Genomic DNA, 17,544 nt, shown 5'->3' with positions numbered 1-17,544 from the left:
TTAAGGAAACCTTAGTATATAAACTGCAGAGGCAGTATTTCGGTTATTCCTTCAATAGAATAGCATAGTAGATTATTAAGGATACCTCATAGAAGGAGTTTAAGCCGAATGCTAAATCTATACGCAAGTTAGGTTATATACTTTTTTGCCTTATAAAGCTTATCTATACTATCCCTCCCGAGGATACTAAAAAGATAATATTTTTTAATAATAATATGCATAATATTTTAATATCTATATATGCTATCTATCGGTTAAATACGTATAATATACCTACCATCCGAAGGTGGTATATAATATCTGTAGAGGAGATATCGCCTATTATATAGGAGGAGGCGAAGAAAGCCTAGCGTGCGGCTAAATCTCGCAATAAAAGCGAAGAATAAACGCAAATCCTATATAGGTTATATAAGTATAGTAAGGAACTATCGGTAGGGCGGGTAGATAAGGTGGAGAGTGAGTATTAAGATATACCGATTAATAGCAGGGAAAGAGAGGATAGGGACCTAGACGAGTAATTAGCAGCTTATTATTTTTTCTTTTGCTACATTTTACTTTATACTAGACAGTTATTATATATAGGCAAATCTAGATAGACAGAGATAAATTCATATATATACTGCATAAAGATTCCCTCTGAATATATAGTTAAGTTAACTAAATGAAAGTAAGCTTATATATATATACTACTGTAGCTGGTATATTTAGGCAGCCCTAACTATATTGGTATCTAGTACCTCTATACTAATATACGTGGGAAACCTAAGGACCGGGGGAAAAACCTATATACGGTCGTATGGCTGTTAGTGCCCTATAAGGGGTATAATATGATATAAAGGAGGCTTAATTGAGCTAAGCTAGGATATATAATAGTAGAGTGCCTATATAGGTAAGGTCATATAATATGCCCCTACTGGTCCGTAAGGGCTTGGTGTTATTGCATGGAAATTTATTGCCCTACTACTAATATCGTTAGGCTGCTAGGCTAGGAGTATATAGGTAGTAACGCGGATGCCGTAAGGATAAGGCTTATTGCCCCAATTCATTCAATTATTAGGGCTCGGAAGTACGGTTATTATTTTAGTGGGGCTTTAGGGTAGTTGCGGTGCTATAGTCGGGCGCATATATATTATTATTTCCGAAAAGGGTAGGTTAAAGCCGACTATATAATGCCGTATGCATATATAAATCGGGGTGCCTCTTATAGGGTATAAAAACTTCTTCTCTTTCTTACCTACTTTTATTTTCCTTTTTTTTTTCTTTTCTTCCCTTAAGTTAACCTTCCTTTTTCTCTCGTAAAATTATATAATAGTTCCTTAACCTAGTATACTACTGCTTATATCCTATCTTTTAACCTACCTTTTTCTTATTGCGATACCTTATATACTGCCGATTACACTTAAGTTGGGTCTAAGGGTTATACGCTCTTAGCCGTATTACAGTAGTATACAGTATAGTAACCCTATAGTGCAGTATTATAATCAATAAGGTAAAGTGCCTTTAATCAGTATTATAGTGGCGTACTAACCTCAATAGGTCCTAGCGGAGTATATTTTAATTATGCCTCGCTATATCGTCTTTATATACCGGTAGGTATCCTATCTATTATAATGCGTTTTCCTATTAATATTTTATTAGCTAGAGCGAACCCCCTAGAACCGTAAGGCTATCAAGCGGTATATGGCTTTATAGACGGCTTTTATATCTAGGGAAGAAGTAAATGGTTTAGTTCTGTTTTATTAGCCTTACTAACCTTAGTAGGTCGGTCTAAAAGAGTGGTCAGATGCCTAAAAGGCGGCTTACCGCGCTATAAAGCTAATAGATTCTCCTATGCGTCTTACTACTACTGCTACCTTATTAGGGTCTTTCGCCTCTATTCTATTAGCACTTATCCCTTTTAATTGCGAGTTTTTAGATATCTTTAAGTACGGTATTATAGCTCTTAAGGGCATTTAGGCCCAATTAGATAGCACTTTCCCTATTAGCCTATCTCTCTCTACTGCGATAGAGACTATTAACCTTTAGAATGCTGCCGACCCCTCGCCTTCCCCTATAAATCAAAAGAGGGCAGAGATTATAAAAATTTTATCTAATATATATACCGTAAGGGATAGTAAAAAGCCAGAAAAAGCTACTATAGATGCTAGTATATAGATTTATAATACTTAGACTTCTCTTAGGCAAAAGAAGGGCTCTAGCACTAGTCTTACTATAACTCCTCTCTCGAAGAAGAAGAATACTATAACCCTATTTTGATATTTAAAACCGTAAGGAGGCCGCTCTACCGCTACTACTCTAAGAACGCCCTAAGCTATTTAGAATAATAAGCTTATATATTTTCTTTAGAAAATAATAAAGTTTTAGGAATTAAAGTATAGAACCTTAAGAATTAGAGATAGTATAGGGATTAATAGGTAAACTAATAATAACTAAATAGCTAATAAATATACCTTTTTTAATATTTATATAATATTAGAATCGCAATTACCCTTTTAGTTAGGTATTGCGACTAATATACCGTTATATACGCTATGCATATGATATATTTGCCGCCGTATATATAGTAGACCTGCTTTTCCTTATGCCTTAATTAGGCGTATAGGCGGCCTATAGAGCCGTATTACTACCTATAATTACAGTATATGTATAAAAGACTATATTATTAGGGAAAGCAAAACTTTACCTAAGATTTGTAAAGAAATCGGAAGGTAAAGTAGGAAGGGTATAACTCTTTCCTACTTTCCCTCTTTAAAATATAATAAAGCCATCCTATAGAGATATTTTTTTAAATTATCTAGGGATTAGACGAAAAAAGCGGGTAAAGTACTATAATATTCTACTTCTACTAGCCTTAGTATTAAAGAATATATATCTATAAAAAAAGGCAGTAAGATTCTACTATATAAAAGGCGGTAAAGAGACTAATTCTACCATTAAAATACTATAATATTTTATTCTACTAAAAAATAGTACTAAATACTATATAGAAAGAAGGTAGTATAAAAGCGGTAAAAAGGGTAGTAAAAACGATAATAAAATAAAATAGTAAAAAAGGCAGGGCAAAGGCGGTAAAATACGGCAGTAAAAGATAGTAAAATAAGGCAGTAAAAAGGCAGTAAAATAAGGTAGTAAAAAGCGGTGAAGTAAGACAGTAAAAAGGCGGTAAAAAAGGCAGGGCAAAAGCGGTAAAATACGGCAGTAAAAGATGGTAAAATGAGGCAGTAAAAAGGCAGTAAAATAAGGCAGTAAAAAGCGGTGAAATAAGATAGTAAAAAGGCGGTAAAAAAGGCAGGGCAAAAGCGGTAAAATACGGCAGTAAAAGATGGTAAAATAAGGCAGTAAAAAGGCAGTAAAATAAGGCAGTAAAAATATAGTAAAATAAGATTATAAAAATAGCATAAAAAAGGCAGTAAAAAAAGGCAGTAAAAAGCGGTAAAGTAAGATAGTAAAAAGGCGGTAAAATACAGCAGTAAAAGATGGTAAAATAAGGCAGTAAAAAAGCAGTAAAAGGCGGTAAAATAAGGCAGTAAAAAAGGCAGTAAAAAAAACAGTAAAAAGGCGGTAAAGGTAAAATAAGGTAGTAAAAAAAGCAGTAAAAAGAGTAGTAAAAAAAGGCAGCAAATAAGCAGTAGCTAAACCGGACTAATATTTACCCGCCTGGCTACTCTGCTTTCCCTATGCCTTTAATACTAAAGAATTTAGTAGCACCCTAATATAATTCTTTCTATAGGTTTTACTAAGGGGTATTTAGTTATATATAAGGTTACGCGCGTAGTATTATATACCGTAAGGTTACTAGTTAAAGATATAATTACTTTTTTAATTATAATTTAACTAACTAAAAGGGAAAATAGGAAGCAAAAGAGGAATTATATAATATAGCCTTTTTATATATATACTATTATTATATATATTAGTATAGTTAGGCCGGGCTGCCTATATGCCCTATTAGGTATAGGGGCAAAAGGGGTAAAGGTATTAAAATAGCTATCGTAAAGTGCCTAATTAGGCATATTACAATAGATATACCGCGCATACCTATTATATATAATATAGCTACTTTTGCCCTTATGCCCTTAAGCCCGGTAGAATATATAGGCAGCTTAGCCTAACTATACCAATATATATAATAATAGTATATATATAAAAAAACTATATTATATAATTACCCTCTTTTACTTCTTTTCCTCTTTCTTAGATAATTATTAGTAAAATAATTAAATCCTTTACTTAATAATCACCCGGTATATATTACTATACGCACTACCCTATATATAACTAAATACCCTTTAGTAAAACTAATACTAATTAGTAAAGTTAAAATTTACTTTATAGATTAACTAAGATTAATAAGAAGAGATAATTTAAAAAGATTATATTAATAAGGAATATAATTTATCTTAATTTAGTTAAAACGGCTTATATATTATAGACTAAAGGATAAATTAATTATATCTAACCTTCTATATTTATCTATTATAAGGAATAATTACTAAATATTATACTAATTAATTATATTAGTTAGTAATAATTGCTAAATATTATAATACCTTTAGTTATACTAGGAACTATAGAATACTAAATCTATTATAATACTATTAGCAGGCATAAATATAGGTTTTTATATAAGTAATTTAGAGCCTTATAATAGTAAAAAACCTATTTACTAATATATAGTTAAATAAATAATTAGAATACTTATAATATTCTGCCTAATTATTACTTCTTTTTTTACTTTTTTCTTTTTTTTTTTATTTTTTATTTCCTTTTTTTTTTTATTAATTACCTCTTTTTAATACCTATACTAAATACTTACTATCTCTTTAATATATATACCTACCTTTATTAAAATTATAATAGAGGTACTATTATTAGAAAAGCTTAAGCCTTTTACTAAAATTATTATAAAAAACTAAATCGATTTAATAGACTAAATTAACCTTATAAATACTATAAACGAATAATTATATAATTATATTGCCTACCTTATTAATAGTTATATAATATACAATAAAAAAGATAATAATCTATAGGAATAATTCTATAAAGATTATAATAAATAGATTAAAAAGTTATTTAGCTATATTAATAAATAGCTTTTATAGAAATTATAAATAACCCTATAAGAATATAGGGTATATATTAGAAATATAGGATTATTAATAATTAGGACCCTTTTCTATTATATATAATAAAAGTATATATTTAAATAGCCTTAAGAAGAAATAGATCTTTAATTTATATATAAAACCTTTATATTTTGGTTAAACTTAGATAGGGAATAATTAGTCCCTACTATTTATACCGAATAAGAGATATAAATAAACTAAAATGCCTTTTTTATTATAAGCTTAAGGAATTTACTTTTTACTATAATTATTTAGATATTATTATAGATACTATTATAGATACCCTTATAAATCCCTTTATAATTACCTTTATAAATACCTTTATAAATACCTTTATAATTACCTTTATAAAAACCTTTATAAGCCCTTTTAACCCCTAGGGATTTTATAATACTAATAGTATAATAACCTTTTATCCCTCTATTTATATTAAAAAAGGCCTTTATTTTTATTAAAAAAGAAAAAAGCTAATTATTATAAGTAAAAAGGAAAATACTTATTTATAATAGGCTGCTATTTAAGATAAGGGAAAGCTCTTAATAAAAATAATAATAATATATAATAGCTAATAATTATAACCTAACCGATTAAATATATTACTTTAGAGATTCTACCTTTAGTTAAATTAGCTAAAATAGCTATTTTAATACCCTTTAAGACTATATTATATTTATAAAGGTTAAAGGTTAGGTTATAGGCTTTAATAATATACTTTAATTAATAGAAAATACTAATAGTAATACCCTTAAGGTCGCTAGTAATACCCTCTAAGCTACTAATATTAATATTCCTTAATATACTATTACTAATAGTATTAGGTAAGCCCTTAATATTAATAAAATAGCTACCCCTAATATTAAATATTATAAATTATAGTATTATAGCTATATATAATAAAGTAGCCTAAAGGGCCTTAAATAGGTATTTATATATATTGTTTAAGTTTTAGCCTAACTTTCTATCTAACTATTAGGCTAAATAAAAGAGTATATATTATACTAAATTACTATATTTAGTATAATTAATACTTATATCCCTTTTGGCCTTATATATTTACTAAAGCTAATAAGATAGGTATAACCTAACTCCTTAATATTATATCCTATAGGCATAAATACCTTACCTAATAATATTAAAGATAGGTATAATATTAAATCCCTTTTAGTATTATTAGCTTATTTAAGCTAATAAATAGATAGTTTTAATAAAAGAAAATAAAGCTTTAGCTAATAGAGAAGGAAATAAAGCTTTAGCAAATAGGGGAGGAAATAAAGCCCCTATAAACTTCCTATTATAAGGCAATAACTAATAAGCTATTTTAGAATACCTTTTAGAATACTATTATGAAGATTATACCTAAAGAGCCTATATAGAGGCTAGGTTTAATAATATTTCGAAGAAAATATCTAACCTTTTATATAGCTATTATATAAAGGATAGATATAGTAGTAAAATAGATAACTTCTTTATATTAAAAGTAATGTAAAGGACTGGCCTTAGGGCGACTGCAAATAGGCATTAATAATATATATTAAATAGACTAAAGAGGAAAGAAAAGGATCCAAATAGGAACCTTCTATTTAGTCTATTTATATCCCGATTATAATATATATTAGAGTCCTAATATAGTCCCGTGACTCCGTCTATTGCCCTTCTTAGGCTAAATATAGGCACAGCCCGAGTCCTAGCCATATTGTGGCACGGGCGTAGCCCGAGCCCGTAACAAGTAGTATCTTTTAAGAGTAAATACTACCTTTTAAAACTACCTAATTATATATTCGCTAAAGCTTTTTAAATTATATTAATCGGCAATATTAAAATATATTATTTTGATAATATTAAATGCATTTATAATACCCTTACTTTTAATAATATAATCCATAAAATTAAAAGCTATTTTAAGAATAAGAGTATAAAGTAATTCTATTTATACTATTAAAATCAAATAATACTTTAATTAACTATTGTAAAATATCCTAATAAATTAAAGCTAGAATGCCTTAATATCCTACTAAAGGAACTTTAGTGCCTATATTATAGTCTTTTTCCTCCCTTTATAATTAATATAAATCTTTATCGATAAATATTTAACGCTATAAGGGATACCCCTAAATATAGCTAAGCTATATATTGTTATACCTCTATATTTAAAGGCGTTACTATTAACCTATAGCAATCCCTTTTAATCTATAAGACTACCTATATAACTTAATAGTATTAATTCCTTTAATAATAGCCGCCTTAATAATATTAGGATATTAAAGATATTAATAATAATATAGTATTATTTATAGATTATAGATATAGTTAATCCCGCCTTTAATACCGCTTTAGCCTATAGTAGTAGTAATATTAATAGTAATAATAGAATTGTACCCTTTTAGCTAGGCCTTATTAAAGATATTACTTTATTTATAATAAATTAGGATATTAATTATCCAACTATACTACCTAAGAATAATAAGTATTAAAGGCATAATAGCTAAAAAACTATTCTAATTATACTACTTCTAATAATAGGAAATTCTATATTTTCCTATAGGAATATAAAGGGACTATTAACTAAAACTACCTTAATGATATTAATTTTAATAATATCGTTAAAGATATCGAAGTTATAATAGCAAATATTATATAATAAGATATAGAGGATGCTATTATACTGTAAATTATAGCTATTTAGTACTTTTAAGCCCCTCTATAAATAAAAGCATTACCAACTAAATATTATAAGCCTTATAGGATAAATTATACTAATATACTTTCCTATAGATTAACCCCTTCTAAATACCCTTACTAAACTATAACTCTATCTTTTTAAAAAAAGAATATTATAGTAATTCTACCTTCTATAGAATCCTACTAAATATTAGCGCCTTTAGCCTATCTATAGTAGGTATAGGATAAGTAAGAGCCTTAATAAGATTAATAAAATCTTTAATAATTAAGTTAATAAATAAATAGTATACTATTAATTTTAGCGTAGGCTCTATTATATTATCTAGTATACTAAATATCCTAATAATATTTAATAATATCCTTTTCTATATTCTTAATAGTAGTACCCCCTTCCTTTATTCTATTATAGATATAGATAAGATATGCATAAAGCTTAATAATATTAATAACCTATTAATCTAAAGGGATATTAAAGTCCTAATTATTAGGAAATAAAGATATCTATAGTAGACTATTAATACTATAGATACTATAGCCTTCTATCTATTATTATAGGAAATCTATTAGTTATATTATCGATTTAGGCACCCCTTTATTAATAGGCTTACTAAATTACTTTAATAGGCTAATTATAATAATTGTTAAAATCCTATAGTAGCCTACTAGGCTGCTGGCCTAATGCCCTACTGGCTTACTGACCTTCTAGTCCTTATACCGCCTCTTGGACTTATGGTAGTATTACCTTAGGCCTTTGCCTTTTACCTTAAGGATTTTCAGTGGATTATTTACTGTATATCAAGTAAGGTAGGCCTTGCTAAAAAGGTGTGGTATTGCTAAATTAGCGTGGTGGGCCTACTAGTGTGGTGGCGGCCTACTAGTGTGGTGGCTAGTCCACTAGTGTGGTGGGTAGTCACTAGCGTGGTGGCTAGTTACTAGTGTGGTGACTAGTTACTAGTGCGGTGGTTAGGGTGGTTGGAAAGGCTGGATATAGTGGGGCTGCTGACGTATTATATACGTGGCAAAGCGAGCATTACGGGGAGCTTTCTTACTGGCTACCTTGGATGCCTGGGCCCACCCCTCCTTCGTATATATATAGGATAGCTTTTCCCTTTCTTTCTAGATAGTAGAAGGGCAGCATAATCGAGTCTGTTAATGCACTATATGCCTCTTAACTTCCACCTTCCCTGCGTTTCTGGTTATCTTATATTTGCCTTGCCTTTACACTTGCCCTGCTTTATAGCACTTGTATAGTCTTAGGACTTGGTGAAAAATCTAGTATTTATACTAAGATTAGTTCACAGGTCGCAGACAGTCTTGTGCCATCTAGCTAGCTAGTAAGGCTTTGCTTTATAGTGACCTTAAGAATTGCAATAGGTTATGAGCCCGGGTTTTACTTCTTTGTTTCACCCTACCTTTTTGTGTTCACCCCTTGGTCTCTTTTGCTTATTAGTACTACTAATATAGCTATCCTTTGGTATCTTCGGCTTACCCTTATTAACTTCGGCTTACCTATTATTACCTTTGGCTTACCCTCTATTACCTACGGTATTACCCTGCGGCAATCAACGGCGTACCTAACGGCAACTTACGGCGTAACCTCACGGCACTTTTAGCGTAACCTTACGTTATTTTTGGAGTAACCTACGGCACCTACGGACTTTATAGTGTGATATCTATCACACTATACCACTGTATAACACCTTTGCACCTAGTGCACGACACCCACTGCACCATACGGCACCTGTTATACTCTCCCACTTATAGCACTTTTGGTACGTCATTTACGGCACCTTTTTATATTACGGCACCTATAGCACCCACGGCACCTACGGCACCTACGGCACTTACGGCACCTTGAATACTAACGCTATATTCTGGACTTGCACAACGCCTACGGCATCTGTGCTTTTATACTGAGACCTACCGCTATATTCTGCGGTTACCTTTTATAGTAGGCTACTAGCCACTATATTTACTAGCTGTCCAGCTAGTTACTCGACTATTTTGCCAGCTATTTAGCTGGTTATTCATCTGTTCCTACAGCTATTGGCACCATTTTTAACGACTTTTAACCACTATAATGGCACAGTCTAGGCCTTCCACTTATAAGGCCACTTTGGATTCCAACTCTAAAGCTGATCTTACTGCACGACTACAGCTAGATATGGACTATATAAAGTCCCAGATGAATACCCTAACTACCCTTATACAAGGCTTAGTTAGTAGGCAAAATAGTAACGTTCCTACTATTACAATTAGCAAGGAACTAGTAGAGGCTACTAGCCCTACTATCTCCGGTCCTACTAATATGAACAGTAAGGACCCTGTAGAGGCTACTAGCCCTACTATCCAACCTTCTGCTATTACGACTAGCAAGGACCCTATAGAGGCTACTAGCCCTACTATCCAACCTTCTGCTATTGCAACTGGTAAGGAACCTGTAGAGGCTACTAGCCCTACTACCAACTCTCCCGCTATTACGACTAGCGAAGAGCCCGCTATTACGACTAGCGAAAATCCCGTAGTGGCTACTAGCCCTACTCCTGCCCCTATAGCTGCTGATACAGAATATCAGAAGCTATTACAGTTAGCCGGCATTTGGCATGTACGGCTAGGGCATATAGGTATTCAGCTACTTAAAAAGACCTGTGCTAATACCCCTGGTCTTCCTAACCTTAATAAGGTTAAAGATGCTGATTTTCGCTGCCTAGCTTGTATTCAAGCTAAGAAGGTTAGAAAACCTTCTAAGGATGCGATACCTAATCCAGCTAAATGCCTGGATATTATAGAAGGTGATACTTTTGCTATATCACCTATGCCATACAATAAACGACCTGTTGCCCTTATATTAGTGGATAGAAAATCCCGATTCCGTTGGCTTTACTTACTGCCTAATAGGGAAGGCACTGTTGTTTTTAAAGCATTACAGAGCTTTATATAGAGCCTACAGGTCAGATATGGTAAAACGCCTGTTGAATTCCACTATGATGGTGGAAATGAAATCAACAAAATGCTTAGTGATTGGCTTGTCGAACAGGGTATAACTTTTAATACATCTTGCCCCTATATTCACGAACAAAACGGCCTAGCTGAGCGGTCCATTAGGGTTATAGCTGATAGGCTACGTGCTACTATGGCCTGTTCAAGGCTACCATCTAACCTCTGGTCTGCTGTAATTACTGGCGTTGTTATGCTAGTAAATATAACAGCTGTTACTAACAGACCTTCTAGCCCCTATCAGGAGCTACTAAAGGATTACGACCAGATAACACCGGAGCACTACCCTGACCTTATTAACCTTAGGGCTATTGGAGCAGCTATTGAAGTGCTTATACCACACGAAAAGCGTGTAAAAAGCCGCAAATTAGCGCCCCGTACCGAGCCTGGTAGGCTCCTTGCCACTCTAGGTAATAATACTTACCTAGTCTACCTTTTAAATAAGAAGGTTATTACTAAAACAACCTTTATTACCTTTATCCATCAAAATGAAGGTATAGGCCCTATTTCTAGTGGCCTAGAAGGAGACTTTCACAAAGGGCAAAATACAGGTTCAGAGGGGGTATTTAGCAATAAAGAACCTGCTATTTTACTGGATGACCTAGAAAGCATTCCTAACCCTACTAACTCTGCTAACCTTACTAGCATTACTAGCACTAATGCTATACCGGATGACCTAGAAAGCATGCCGGACCCTACTAATTTTACTAGCATTACTAATGCTACCCCGGATGATATTACTAATACTAATGCCACCGTAGATTACCTTCCTAAGTCAGAAGACTTTATAGGCGCCTTTCTAAATAGCGAACTTTCTGAGACTATTTATATGGATATTCCTAATGGATTCCTTGAATTTACGGAAAGTTTACTAACTGATAGCAAGCTTTGGTCTAATATACAGCGCCAACGGCTACTAACTTTGCTTAAAGAAGCTATATTTAACCCTTCTATTAAGCAAGCTATCTTGCTAAAGAAGGCCCTATACGGGCTAAAACAAGCACCCCGCAAATGGCAACACCGGCTAAAAGACCTGATTTCTAGTGAAGGTTTTTTACCTTTAGCTTCTAATGCTGCCGTCTTTTATAATAAGCAAACCAGCACCTTTATCGTCACCTATGTTGACGATTGCCTATTAGTTGGTCCAAATATAACTTATATTAACCAGCTAAAAAGGAAATTCCATAAGGTCTATGCTATAGAAGACCGCGGTCCGGCTTCCTTCTTCCTAGGCGTACAGATTATACAAAATAGGAAGGAAGGTCTATTGTGGCTATACCAAGCCCAATTTATAGCAGAGGTCCTAGCTAAATTCGGTCTACAGGATACTAAACCTCAGCTAATTCCACTTCAACCAGGGATTCTAAATGAATCTAGTGGAAAAGACCTTAGCCCTACTGATCAGAGCCTTTATCAGAGCCTTACTGGCACTATAATGTGGCTTATGATGATGACTAGGCCCGACCTAGCATTTCCTACCCAATACCTCTCCCGGTTTATGTCCAAGGCAACTAATGTACATCTAAATGCTGCGAAAGGCAGCTTTAGCTACCTTAAAGGCACTGAGAACCTAGCTATTTGCTTTAGTACTACTAAAAGCAATCAACAGCCTATTATAACCGCTTATTCTGATAGCGACTTTGCTGGCTGTAAAGAAACCTCTAAATCCACTGGAGGCTTCTTGACTACTATTAATAGTGGTCCTATTAGCTGGCGTTCTAAGCGAGCCTCTTTAGTAGTGCTATCTACTTTAGAAGCTGAATCTGATGCATTACTTGAGACTATCCGTGAGGTACAGTGGCTTTCTAACCTTTGTAAAGAGCTGGAAATTGATATTTTACGCCCTATACCGCTATATTGCGATAACCAGGGCTCCATTTCGAATTCTAACGACCCTAATCAGCACGCTCGCACTAAGCATACGCTATTAAAATTCCGGTATATTAGGGAGCAAGCCCAGCTGGGCTTGGTTAAAATTACCTATTTACCTACTAATAGTATGCCTGCTGACGGTCTTACGAAGCCACTGCCGGGCCCTAAATTTACTAGGTTCCGCGAGTTACTAGGTCTTAGGGCCTGCTAACTTATACTAACTTACTTTTACTAAGGTTTTTCTTATGTTTTTCCTTAGCATTTTTTTTACTGCATTTTCTTTCCCTATCCTTTATACGATTAGCTTGCTACTACAGTAGCTAATCAGAGGGGGTGTTAAAATCCTATAGTAGCCTACTAGGCTGCTGGCCTAATGCCCTACTGGCTTACTGACTTTCTAGTCCTTATACCGCCTCTTGGACTTATGGTAGTATTACCTTAGGCCTTTGCCTTTTACCTTAAGGATTTTCAGTGGATTATTTACTGTATATCAAGTAAGGTAGGCCTTGCTAAAAAGGTGTGGTATTGCTAAATTAGCGTGGTGGGCCTACTAGTGTGGTGGCGGCCTACTAGTGTGGTGGCTAGTCCACTAGTGTGGTGGGTAGTCACTAGCGTGGTGGCTAGTTACTAGTGTGGTGACTAGTTACTAGTGCGGTGGTTAGGGTGGTTGGAAAGGCTGGATATAGTGGGGCTGCTGACGTATTATATACGTGGCAAAGCGAGCATTACGGGGAGCTTTCTTACTGGCTACCTTGGATGCCTGGGCCCACCCCTCCTTCGTGTATATATAGGATAGCTTTTCCCTTTCTTTCTCGATAGTAGAAGGGCAGCACAATCGAACCTGTTAATGCACTACATGCCTCTTAACTTCCACCTTCCCTGCGTTATTCTGGTTATCTTATATTTGCCTTGCCTTTACACTTGCCTCGCTTTATAGCACTTGTATAGTCTTAGGACTTAGTGAAGAATCTAGTATTTATACTAAGATTAAGTCACAGGTCGCAGACAGTCTTGTGCCATTTAGCTAGCTAGTAAGGCTTTGCTTTATAGTGACCTTTAGAATTGCAATAATAATATTAACCGCAATATTATTAAAAGTATTACCTATATATGCTATTAATACTAGATAAATATAAAGGCATTTAGTCGATTTAAATTTACCCTTAAGGATAATAATACTAGCTAATTTAATTATAAAATTATTATCGATATCCTTTATATTAATAATCGGCCGGTATTATATATTGTAGATACTATAATAAGCTTTTAAGTAGCTAGATTCCTTAATCTATAAAGATAGAAAGCCTAAAACGTTTAGAATATTCTTAAAGAATACTAAATTGATATATACCTTTGCCTACTAAATTAGATAGTTTATAATACTAAACTAAACTTTATTTCTACCGAATTCTATTATAATGCCTGGCTATTATCTATTAATATAGATAAAATCCCTATTAAAGCCTACTATAGTATTAGTAAAGTTAAAAGATATTACGCCTTATTACGCAAAGCCTATACTATTATTAATAAAGAAATAGGCGACCTATTAATAAGGGAATAGAAATTATAGCTAACTATTAAAGCTATTAATAATTCTACGAAGCCTAACGGCCTAATACCTATATTACTAATCTTTAGAGTATATCCCTAACTTATAGATAACTTACCCCCTAGATTATTAGTATTATAATATACCTTAATATTACGAAAGGCTATTAATAAAGCTAAGAAATACCTCGCTAAACGGTAGATTTATAATACCTTTACCTAATAGAATAGCTTAAATATATAGCCTATCTACTAATTACCCCTATAGTCTAATATATAGGTATAAAGAGAAAAAGGTAGATAGTATAAGCCATACTAATTAATCAGCCTTAATAGTAAGACCTATATCGTATAAATGCTTTATAGCCCTATTAAGTTCTAATTAATAGTTATTAAGCTATATAACTATAACCCTAATATAAATAATCCTAAAGATATTATCTATATTAAAGGCCTAGCCCGCCCTAGTAGGCTAAAAGTTAGGATACTAGCTATAGCTATACTTCTAGCCGCAATAATACCTATAGCTGCGATATACCTATCGCTAGCTACTAGCCCTAATTAAGTTAGGCTAATATTACTATTACTACTGCTAATATATATATATATATATATATATATTACACTAGCTAAGCTATCTAGGGGGGGGATAAGCCCCTATCTAGCCTAGTGCTAGTACCTCTATGCCTAATCTATATAGGAAACCCGAGTACCGGGAGGAAAACCTATATACTGTCCGTAGTCGATGGTATCCCTTTAGAATCGAAGGGGGTTTACTATACGTTGCGAGGAGGTGTCCTATCGCGCGAGACTAGGTCTAGCGGCAGGGCTGGGAAAGTATGGATAGTAGGCGCGCCTCGATAGGCGCAGTGATTTGCCTTAGTAGTCATTAGTCATTAGTTATTGGGCATTAGTCAGGCTCTAGGGTGGGTATAAATCGGAACCGACGTAGTCAATATTATTAGGTATAGGAGGCGGCGGTAACATTAGTATCGGGTGGGCGGTAGTATCGCGGTGAGTCGCGCGTTTTATTATTATTGGCTTCGTCTGATATAGGTTGGGGCAGCTGGCGGACGGTCGAGTGATCTAGTGTAGGCATATAGCGGTATAAAGTCTCCTTTACCTGCCTTACCTTTTTGATTCTTTTCCTCTTCCCTTTTTATTCCTTATTAAAAATTGCTAAGAATTTTCCTTCACTCCTCCGCCTCGATTGCGCTATAGTAGTTTTTATGTATCCTTTATTCTTCGATATGCCTACTATTCTAGAGTTAGGTCCTAGCCTAGCTCGAAAATAGCTATATCGTCCCTACGCACGCCGTAATGCCGATATAGCCGCTTGTTATTATGACTAATAAGGTAAGAGGTTCTCTTTAATCGTTATCTATCTTTTTCTAATAGTAGGTAGGGCTTAAGGGTGCCTATTTCGCTTATACTTCAAAGCAGAAGCCTTATTATATCCTAGTGCGTAATACTACGAACCGCGAACCGATAGAGAGTATACTTATATTACAGAAGGCCTACACTTATAAGCAGGAAGTAAGTATATCAATTTACTAGTATCCCTTAACTTTATAGTTAACTTTAGTAGGTAGACAAAGACAATTACTATAAGGCCTAGTAGGCTGCATATCGGTCTATTGCGTTAGTTACCTTAGTGCCTCGAAAGGGTTAAAACGATTCTGCTATTATAATATAAATAATAGTGCCTATAATCCTAATCTTACTGCTAGCCGACTTCCTTAGGCTTATTAAGAAAGGGGTTTTAGCTTTAGAACGCGCCTATAACGGCAAGCCTTAGCCTCTCTCGTCGGTCGAAGGAATTCAGCCTCCTACTACTACTACTAGCGATAGAAGCCCTACTAATTCCGTTATTGCATTAGATATCGATGACGAGCCTGCTCCTAGGCCTGCTACTATAGAGGAACTACCTTATAGCGAAGGGGTCTCGCCAATATAGTCTAAGACTCCTATAATGCCATCTTCTAGTAAGTTATAGTAAGCGGTTGCGTTTTTAAAGTTTATAAAGTCCTAAGCGGAGTCTTAGCTAATAGTATCTACCTCTAGAGCGCTAGCTATATCGCTATTGAAGCCTCCCCTATTTGCTGCTTGATCGGTATAGCCTAAGTAAGCTAAGTTAGTAGTTCTATTGCTATCTTCTCCTCGTCCCTATATTAATACCCCTGCCCCCTCCCCCTTTAAAAGGAAGAGGAAGGAGTTAAAGACAATAGAGTCGCCTATAAAAGAAACACTAAGTCTAGCCGCTAGGGTTAAACGAAAGATATATTCGAGATCTATAGTCTCTTTTTCCCTAAAGGGGAAGAAGAAGGGAAAAGGGAAAGCGAAAATAGCCTCTAATAATAGCTATAGTGATAGAGAGGATAATATAGAGTAAGTAAAGGTTTAGGGGGTTAGGGATATTAAGAAGATTAGGGGTCTAAGTCTATCGACTGTATAGGTAGCTTATATAAAAAGGATATTCTTCCCCTATCTATATAGTCAATTGTATCTTTATCTATAATTATCTATATATGCATATATGGTCTAGGGTTAGGGTATAATTATATCGGGTTATTATTAGAGCCGAAGTCTATATAGGCGGTAAGTGCGATAGTTAGGGTAAATTATTCGAGCCGGCGGGTATTAAGGACCTATTTAATAACCTATTTAGCTAAGTTTTTATTTTCGAGTGCTTAGGTAATACTATACTTATCTAGTATAGGGCGGTCTTAGATATAGAGGGGAGGGTTTCTAAAATAGTTACTATACTCTAGGATTATATATTTAATGTTTTTTATATTAGGACCGCATCGGCAATATAGGTAGCGGATAGATAGGACCTTTATCTTATATAGGAACTCATTAAGGCCTATTTTTTCTATTCTAAATTAGGTAAAAAGGGAGGATTTATATTTATAGAGGTTTTTATAGAGATCTAGCATCTTCTTTATAGAGGTAAAGTTAAAGGTATATTCGGTAGTAGGGCAGTTCTTTAGCGGGTATTATACTTAGGCGAGTTATTACTTTGATTACTATCTCTTTATCTATTTAAAAGCTAGGGAGTAAGTAGGGGATAGTTTATTATCCTAAAGTAGAATTGAATCTTTAAGGGCTATATGATTTGGTGTTTTATTTTCGGTCAGTCGCCTTTATCTATAGGTAGGTCTTTATCGTAGCTAAATCTGGATAATAGTATATATATTAAAGATAAGATCGGCTATACTATTTTCTTAGGTTCTAGTGAGGAATTGTTATTAGGCTAGGTTAAGGTAAAGGTTAAGTAGAGGGACTACTACTTCGGTTTCTATAATTGCGTTAG

The sequence above is a fragment of the Ustilaginoidea virens genome, chromosome 7 (assembly GCF_000687475.1).
Source record: "Ustilaginoidea virens chromosome 7, complete sequence".
Taxonomy (NCBI): Eukaryota; Fungi; Ascomycota; class Sordariomycetes; order Hypocreales; family Clavicipitaceae; genus Ustilaginoidea; species Ustilaginoidea virens.
This window is presented reverse-complemented; position numbering follows the sequence as displayed.